Genomic DNA, 10,000 nt, shown 5'->3' with positions numbered 1-10,000 from the left:
TGTTTTTCGGTGTCATGTTGCCACGTAACCACTAACACGGACGGAGAATTTAGCACACGTGTCCACTAGCACATGCGTGTCATTTAGGATGCATGACACAACAATTTGTTCCTTGTGTTCCTTGTGTTGATAGAATGATTATGTTTTGTTCCAAGTGGTAGAGGAGAACTGTGTTCCAGAGAGATCCTGCTCAAAACTCCTTTTAAAACACCATCGAGCATCTGTGGTGTGTGGATGGAATGTTCATGTTTTGTTCCAAGTGGTGGAGGAGGCCTGTGTTCCAAAGAGGATGTTTTGTTCCAAGTGGAACCTGTGTTCCAGAGAGGTCCTGCTCAAAACTCCTTTTAAAAGCCCATTTCCAACTTCCGACTGTGACCGAATGCTCTCAGACATGAGGCCAATCGATTCGCGAAATGTGAGGCTGATAAAAACCCTGCACCCGCCCGGCTAGCTCAGTCGGTAGAGCATGAGACTCTTAATCTCAGGGTCGTGGGTTCGAGCCCCACGTTGGGCGTATCTCTTAGCTATCTCTCTTCCCAACGAGGTCACGCTTTCCAACTGCAAACTAGCGCTAGAGGAAAGCGAGTTCATCTTTGCCGGAAACGTCCAATTGTGCTTTTTTATAACCTGACCCAGGTTAGCTCGCCGCCGGTCTCTGTGGCGCAATTGGTTAGCGCGTTCGGCTGTTAACCGAAAGGTTGGTGGTTCGAGCCCACCCAGGGACGAAGGATGTTTTTCGGTGTCATGTTGCCACGTAACCACTAACACGGACGGAGAATTTAGCACACGTGTCCACTAGCACATGCGTGTCATTTAGGATGCATGACACAACAATTTGTTCCTTGTGTTGATAGAATGATTATGTTTTGTTCCAAGTGGTAGAGGAGAACTGTGTTCCAGAGAGATCCTGCTCAAAACTCCTTTTAAAACACCATCGAGCATCTGTGGTGTGTGGATGGAATGTTCATGTTTTGTTCCAAGTGGTGGAGGAGGCCTGTGTTCCAAAGAGGATGTTTTGTTCCAAGTGGAACCTGTGTTCCAGAGAGGTCCTGCTCAAAACTCCTTTTAAAAGCCCATTTCCAACTTCCGACTGTGACCGAATACTCTCAGACATGAGGCCAATCGATTCGCGAAATGTGAGGCTGATAAAAACCCTGCACCCGCCCGGCTAGCTCAGTCGGTAGAGCATGAGACTCTTAATCTCAGGGTCGTGGGTTCGAGCCCCACGTTGGGCGTATCTCTTAGCTATCTCTCTTCCCAACGAGGTCACGCTTTCCAACTGCAAACTAGCGCTAGAGGAAAACGAGTTCATCTTTGCCGGAAACGTCCAATTGTGCTTTTTTATAACCTGACCCAGGTTGGCTCGCCACCGGTCTCTATGGCGCAATTGGTTAGCGCGTTCGGCTGTTAACCGAAAGGTTGGTGGTTCGAGCCCACCCAGGGACGAAGGATGTTTTTCGGTGTCATGTTGCCACGTAACCACTAACACGGACGGAGAATTTAGCACACGTGTCCACTAGCACAGTGGTTCCCAAACCTGTCCTGCCGGCACCCCAACACTGCACATTTTCTTTGTCTCCCTAATCAAACACACCTGATTCAACTCATCAGCTCATTATCACATGGGTTAATGAGCTGATGAGTTGAATTAGGTGTGTTTGATTAGGGAGACAAAGAAAATGTGCAGTGTTGGGGTGCCGGCAGGACAGGTTTGGGAACCACTGCACTAGCACATGCGTGTCATTTAGGATGCATGACACAACATTCTGTGCCCCTTTTAGCATTTACAGGTTCGTCAGTTTCCTTGTGTTGTGTGAATTTGTTCACGCAACACAATTTGTTCCTTGTGTTCCTTGTGTTGATAGAATGATTATGTTTTGTTCCAAGTGGTAGAGGAGAACTGTGTTCCAGAGAGATCCTGCTCAAAACTCCTTTTAAAACACCATCGAGCATCTGTGGTGTGTGGATGGAATGTTCATGTTTTGTTCCAAGTGGTGGAGGAGGCATGTGTTCCAGAGAGATCCTGCTCAAAACTCCTTTTAAAACACCATCGAGCATCTGTGGTGTGTGGATGGAATGTTCATGTTTTGTTCCAAGTGGTGGAGGAGGCCTGTGTTCCAAAGAGGATGTTTTGTTCCAAGTGGAACCTGTGTTCCAGAGAGGTCCTGCTCAAAACTCCTTTTAAAAGCCCATTTCCAACTTCCGACTGTGACCGAATGCTCTCAGACATGAGGCCAATCGATTCGCGAAATGTGAGGCTGATAAAATCCGCGACCAGTGCGAAGCAAAGCCCTGCACCCGCCCGGCTAGCTCAGTCGGTAGAGCATGAGACTCTTAATCTCAGGGTCGTGGGTTCGAGCCCCACGTTGGGTGTATTTCTTAGCTATCTCTCTTCCCAACGAGGTCACGCTTTCCAACTGCAAACTAGCGCTAGAGGAAAGCGAGTTCATCTTTGCCGGAAACGTCCAATTGTGCTTTTTTATAACCTGACCCAGGTTAGCTCGCCGCCGGTCTCTTAGTGTTGTTTTTGGCGGCCTGTTTTAATTTTAGTTTTAGTCTAGTCTTTGTGTCAGGCTGTCATTTTAGTTTTTATTAGTTTTAGTCACATTCATACTCTTTTTAGTCTAGTCAAGTTTTAGTCGACGAAAACTGATGACATTTTAGTCTAGTTTTAGTCAACGAAAACTGATGACATTTTAGTCTAGTTTTAGTCGACGAAAACTGATGACATTTTAGTCTAGTTTTAGTCAATGAAAATTGTATTTTAGTCTCTTTTTAGTAATGCGATTCTATTTAACCCAGTCAATATATAATTTCAAACAAGGCTATCTTATTATAGGCTATTTAGTAGGCCTATATTTAGGGCTGTGACGGTGGCAGGTTTTTTTTACCACCGCGGTATTATTATTAAAAAATAATATTAAATTTTAATATTCGGGGGGTTATTAAAAAAAAAAAAAAAACTCGTTTTATATTTCCACACAAAGACGCGATGCACTCTGCGCTTTGAGCGGGATGTGGGACACGAGCAGGAAAACACGAAGATATCGATCTCTTTATGATATCTTCGTGTTTTCTACTTGATGTAAATTGGTTTGAAGAGCGAATTTTATCCTCCACAAGGGCGAGATATTTAGGCTGTGTTTGAGATTGCGCTGCCAGAGAAAGTGAAACTAAAAATCACCCACACGTGTCAAACGCGCTTTACAACTAAACTTGACGCACCCTATGTCTAATATAACAAGCACAAACTGTGTTAAAAAGAATTTGACATGCAAGTACAAATGTAGGCTATCTGTCCTACAGCGTTTTTCTACTTTACCACAGTAAAGAATACGAATATAATAGGCTTAATTAAAAGTGAACCAAGAAACGTTTATAATAGGCTACCTTTAGAAAATGGGTGAGACGTGACGTGAGTGAAGATTTGGGAAAAGAAACAAGAGATTCCATGCAGGGATGAGTCACGATTTTTGGATATTCGATTAGTTTATTTAATTATAAAATATCGAATAGGTTGTGCGATTATACTCTAAAATAAAATCTCCATGTTCTGGCGCTAATGCGGTGACGTGTTCATGTAACAAGAGACGCTGCCAATAACGCACATAACAGCTGTCACAATACCAGCAAAAGTAATGATTATGAATGTGTCAAATATATCAATGAGACATTTTAATAGAATAACTAATGGAGTAATATATGGTTAAATTCGCTGATAATCGGGTGACCAGATCGCAATCCAGAATTTAAAGCCGACAAAGCTATGGGTTCACGCACAACTCTCTCATTCGTCGTGACGTTACATTTCGTCTCGTCTCGTTTTGGTCAACGAAAATGAAGAGACATTTTAGCATAGTTTTTATTTTTTAAACCACATTTAGTCTCGTTTTTATTCGTCAACGATATTGCATTATACATGTATTTTAGTCATCGTCACATGACCATGCATTTACGTCTAGTCTCGTCTCGTTTTCGTCAGGTGATAACGGTTCGTTGACGACAATATTTCGTCATAATTTTCGTTGACGAAAGCAACACTACGGTCTCTGTGGCGCAATCGGTTAGCGCGTTCGGCTGTTAACCGAAAGGTTGGTGGTTCGAGCCCACCCAGGGACGAAGGATGTTTTTCGGTGTCATGTTGCCACGTAACCACTAACACGGACGGAGAATTTAGCACACGTGTCCACTAGCACATGCGTGTCATTTAGGATGCATGACACAACAATTTGTTCCTTGTGTTCCTTGTGTTGATAGAATGATTATGTTTTGTTCCAAGTGGTAGAGGAGAACTGTGTTCCAGAGAGATCCTGCTCAAAACTCCTTTTAAAACACCATCGAGCATCTGTGGTGTGTGGATGGAATGTTCATGTTTTGTTCCAAGTGGTGGAGGAGGCCTGTGTTCCAAAGAGGATGTTTTGTTCCAAGTGGAACCTGTGTTCCAGAGAGGTCCTGCTCAAAACTCCTTTTAAAAGCCCATTTCCAACTTCCGACTGTGACCGAATGCTCTCAGACATGAGGCCAATCGATTCGCGAAATGTGAGGCTGATAAAAACCCTGCACCCGCCTGGCTAGCTCAGTCGGTAGAGCATGAGACTCTTAATCTCAGGGTCGTGGGTTCGAGCCCCACGTTGGGCGTATCTCTTAGCTATCTCTCTTCCCAACGAGGTCACGCTTTCCAACTGCAAACTAGCGCTAGAGGAAAGCGAGTTCATCTTTGCCGGAAACGTCCAATTGTGCTTTTTTATAACCTGACCCAGGTTAGCTCGCCGCCGGTCTCTGTGGCGCAATTGGTTAGCGCGTTCGGCTGTTAACCGAAAGGTTGGTGGTTCGAGCCCACCCAGGGACGAAGGATGTTTTTCGGTGTCATGTTGCCACGTAACCACTAACACGGACGGAGAATTTAGCACACGTGTCCACTAGCACATGCGTGTCATTTAGGATGCATGACACAACAATTTGTTCCTTGTGTTGATAGAATGATTATGTTTTGTTCCAAGTGGTAGAGGAGAACTGTGTTCCAGAGAGATCCTGCTCAAAACTCCTTTTAAAACACCATCGAGCATCTGTGGTGTGTGGATGGAATGTTCATGTTTTGTTCCAAGTGGTGGAGGAGGCCTGTGTTCCAAAGAGGATGTTTTGTTCCAAGTGGAACCTGTGTTCCAGAGAGGTCCTGCTCAAAACTCCTTTTAAAAGCCCATTTCCAACTTCCGACTGTGACCGAATACTCTCAGACATGAGGCCAATCGATTCGCGAAATGTGAGGCTGATAAAAACCCTGCACCCGCCCGGCTAGCTCAGTCGGTAGAGCATGAGACTCTTAATCTCAGGGTCGTGGGTTCGAGCCCCACGTTGGGCGTATCTCTTAGCTATCTCTCTTCCCAACGAGGTCACGCTTTCCAACTGCAAACTAGCGCTAGAGGAAAACGAGTTCATCTTTGCCGGAAACGTCCAATTGTGCTTTTTTATAACCTGACCCAGGTTGGCTCGCCACCGGTCTCTATGGCGCAATTGGTTAGCGCGTTCGGCTGTTAACCGAAAGGTTGGTGGTTCGAGCCCACCCAGGGACGAAGGATGTTTTTCGGTGTCATGTTGCCACGTAACCACTAACACGGACGGAGAATTTAGCACACGTGTCCACTAGCACAGTGGTTCCCAAACCTGTCCTGCCGGCACCCCAACACTGCACATTTTCTTTGTCTCCCTAATCAAACACACCTGATTCAACTCATCAGCTCATTATCACATGGGTTAATGAGCTGATGAGTTGAATTAGGTGTGTTTGATTAGGGAGACAAAGAAAATGTGCAGTGTTGGGGTGCCGGCAGGACAGGTTTGGGAACCACTGCACTAGCACATGCGTGTCATTTAGGATGCATGACACAACATTCTGTGCCCCTTTTAGCATTTACAGGTTCGTCAGTTTCCTTGTGTTGTGTGAATTTGTTCACGCAACACAATTTGTTCCTTGTGTTCCTTGTGTTGATAGAATGATTATGTTTTGTTCCAAGTGGTAGAGGAGAACTGTGTTCCAGAGAGATCCTGCTCAAAACTCCTTTTAAAACACCATCGAGCATCTGTGGTGTGTGGATGGAATGTTCATGTTTTGTTCCAAGTGGTGGAGGAGGCATGTGTTCCAGAGAGATCCTGCTCAAAACTCCTTTTAAAACACCATCGAGCATCTGTGGTGTGTGGATGGAATGTTCATGTTTTGTTCCAAGTGGTGGAGGAGGCCTGTGTTCCAAAGAGGATGTTTTGTTCCAAGTGGAACCTGTGTTCCAGAGAGGTCCTGCTCAAAACTCCTTTTAAAAGCCCATTTCCAACTTCCGACTGTGACCGAATGCTCTCAGACATGAGGCCAATCGATTCGCGAAATGTGAGGCTGATAAAATCCGCGACCAGTGCGAAGCAAAGCCCTGCACCCGCCCGGCTAGCTCAGTCGGTAGAGCATGAGACTCTTAATCTCAGGGTCGTGGGTTCGAGCCCCACGTTGGGTGTATTTCTTAGCTATCTCTCTTCCCAACGAGGTCACGCTTTCCAACTGCAAACTAGCGCTAGAGGAAAGCGAGTTCATCTTTGCCGGAAACGTCCAATTGTGCTTTTTTATAACCTGACCCAGGTTAGCTCACCGCCGGTCTCTGTGGCGCAATCGGTTAGCGCGTTCGGCTGTTAACCGAAAGGTTGGTGGTTCGAGCCCACCCAGGGACGAAGGATGTTTTTCGGTGTCATGTTGCCACGTAACCACTAACACGGACGGAGAATTTAGCACACGTGTCCACTAGCACATGCGTGTCATTTAGGATGCATGACACAACAATTTGTTCCTTGTGTTCCTTGTGTTGATAGAATGATTATGTTTTGTTCCAAGTGGTAGAGGAGAACTGTGTTCCAGAGAGATCCTGCTCAAAACTCCTTTTAAAACACCATCGAGCATCTGTGGTGTGTGGATGGAATGTTCATGTGTTGTTCCAAGTGGTGGAGGAGGCCTGTGTTCCAAAGAGGATGTTTTGTTCCAAGTGGAACCTGTGTTCCAGAGAGGTCCTGCTCAAAACTCCTTTTAAAAGCCCATTTCCAACTTCCGACTGTGACCGAATGCTCTCAGACATGAGGCCAATCGATTCGCGAAATGTGAGGCTGATTAAAACCTTGCACCCGCCCGGCTAGCTCAGTCGGTAGAGCATGAGACTCTTAATCTCAGGGTCGTGGGTTCGAGCCCCTGTTTGTTTCTCATACTATCACGTGCTGCGACCACAATTCCCTTACTGTGTCTAACGTTTGTTCTTTGTGTACTGAAGGAAAATTGCAAGACTTACCCCATTCAGTTGTTTTGGGACAACTAGGACTATCTTGCTTCTCTCAGCAAAATTATATGACGCCTCAGGCTGTCAAGTTAGTCTGCCCACAGAACTACCTTTGTTTTTGCCGAGTAACACATTCTCAAATAGCCCCCAACCCCTCACGTGGTATGCACCACGAGATGCAACAGATGCCGACCTCACAGATACACACACACATTGACATATATGGACTTCCACTAGTAAAATTTCATTTTACTAACTATTAAAAATGTACAAAGAGTGTTCCAGGTGATTTGCATGTTCACCAGTGTGATATTAGAATAGTTGTGTTTTTGAATTACAGTAATGTAATCTTTAAGTGCCTTTGTTCAACAAAAGAATGTATCTCTATGTTGCTATCTTTGTCAATATACGTCCTTAGTATTGTTTTGATCTCCTCTGCATGACGAAGAAGATTTTTGATAAGAGACTGTGATAAACGTTATGGTTCCATGCGTTTTTAATTCCCTGAGCATAATATCATACTTTGCCCCCTCGTGATTCCACACGAGGGTCGGGCTACATTAACACACAAGAAAATCTTCTGCTCGGAATGCTCTAAGAGGATTCGTCGACCACGAAAAAGGGGACGGTACACGGGACACTGATAAAAGCCTAAACCTTCAGTTTCCTCTCTCTCTTCTCCCTCCTCAAAAACTTTGGAAACCCAAGTCCGGACCGGCTTCGGCCTGCTTCTCTTTTCTTCTCTTTTCTTTCTTTTTATGTTTTTCTATAGTCTAGTTTCGTTTTCCTATTCGCCTCTGTTCATTCACGAGCTGAATGAACTTAGCCTGAATCATTCCCGGCAACTTCACCTCAAAGAAAGAGACTCTTTGAACCTCCCGCGCTCGCGCTCGCATGGAAGACACAGCACGCGCGCACCGAAGCAAGCCCTGCTTTCTTAAAGAAACACACGCACGCTGCTCTTAGGACACACGCACGAACTCGGCGTTCTTCAGCAACAAAGAGAACCATTTTGCAAGATAAGTTTATTGAACTTCTAATGTGATTTGATTCCTTGCTGTCTCTCAAAAGGTTACATTGCCTGTGATTTTGCCATGCAGAGATCATCTCGGTGATCTCTCTCATCCTGAACTTTAGTTTCACTTTCTCCCTTTCATCCTCTCCCTCTCTCATCTGTTATTCGTTTAGTCTTGTATTTTGTTTACGTGTCCTGTACATACATATTTACTCGTGTAAACTGTAGTATTTCTGTATTCATTAGTTCCATGTATAGTCCAATTATTAAAATTCATACTTGATTGATTCTGTCTGCCTGCTCATAACTAAAGTCAATGAGATGTTTTCGATCTTAAGCTACAAAGCTGATTTGTTACTTTAAGTAACCTAATCTTATAAGAACAGGAGAGTTGTTTTCATGGCCAGAAAATAGCTTTCTTCAAATTATAAGAAAGAGATCATTTTTGTTGGGAAATTGTTAAGTTAATCTTACGGCCGTTTTGCTGGACAAAGTTTTCCCGTTTGATGATTATTCATTTCCATTAAGGGTTATCTCATAATCGATCTGAAATAGGATTATTAGTATATGAATGATGAATTATAATTCGTTGTGATTGATTATTCATATATACAAATCGATCTATTTTCAACTTCTAATAAATTAATGCAACTGTAAAATTTAAAATATTAATCATATTCATGATTAATTATTAAAATTCCCTATAGATCATTTGAGCTAATAGTAATATTAATGTACAACCCAGTGCGGTTACAACTAACACGGACGGAGAATTTAGCACACGTGTCCACTAGCACATGCGTGTCATTTAGGATGCATGACACAACAATTTGTTCCTTGTGTTCCTTGTGTTGATAGAATGATTATGTTTTGTTCCAAGTGGTGCTCAATTGTGCTTTTTTATAACCTGACCCAGGTTGGCTCGCCGCCGGTCTCTATGGCGCAATCGGTTAGCGCGTTCGGCTGTTAACCGAAAGGTTGGTGGTTCGAGCCCACCCAGGGACGAAGGATGTTTTTCGGTGTCATGTTGCCACGTAACCACTAACACGGACGGAGAATTTAGCACACGTGTCCACTAGCACAGTGGTTCCCAAACCTGTCCTGCCGGCACCCCAACACTGCACATTTTCTTTGTCTCCCTAATCAAACACACCTGATTCAACTCATAAGCTCATTATCACATGGGTTAATGAGCTGATGAGTTGAATCAGGTGTGTTTGATTAGGGAGACAAAGAAAATGTGCAGTGTTGGGGTGCCGGCAGGACAGGTTTGGGAACCACTGCACTAGCACATGCGTGTCATTTAGGATGCATGACACAACATTCTGTGCCCCTTTTAGCATTTACAGGTTCGTCAGTTTCCTTGTGTTGTGTGAATTTGTTCACGCAACACAATTTGTTCCTTGTGTTCCTTGTGTTGATAGAATGATTATGTTTTGTTCCAAGTGGTAGAGGAGAACTGTGTTCCAGAGAGATCCTGCTCAAAACTCCTTTTAAAACACCATCGAGCATCTGTGGTGTGTGGATGGAATGTTCATGTTTTGTTCCAAGTGGTAGAGGAGGCATGTGTTCGAGAGAGATCCTGCTCAAAACTCCTTTTAAAACACCATCGAGCATCTGTGGTGTGTGGATGGAATGTTCATGTTTTGTTCCAAGTGGTGGAGGAGGCCTGTGTTCCAAAGAG

Source organism: Abramis brama, assembly GCF_963993115.1.
Source record: "Abramis brama genome assembly, chromosome: 18".
NCBI classification, from domain to species: Eukaryota; Metazoa; Chordata; class Actinopteri; order Cypriniformes; family Leuciscidae; genus Abramis; species Abramis brama.
The sequence above is the reverse complement of the archived record's forward strand: the minus strand, read 5'-3'. Positions refer to the sequence as shown.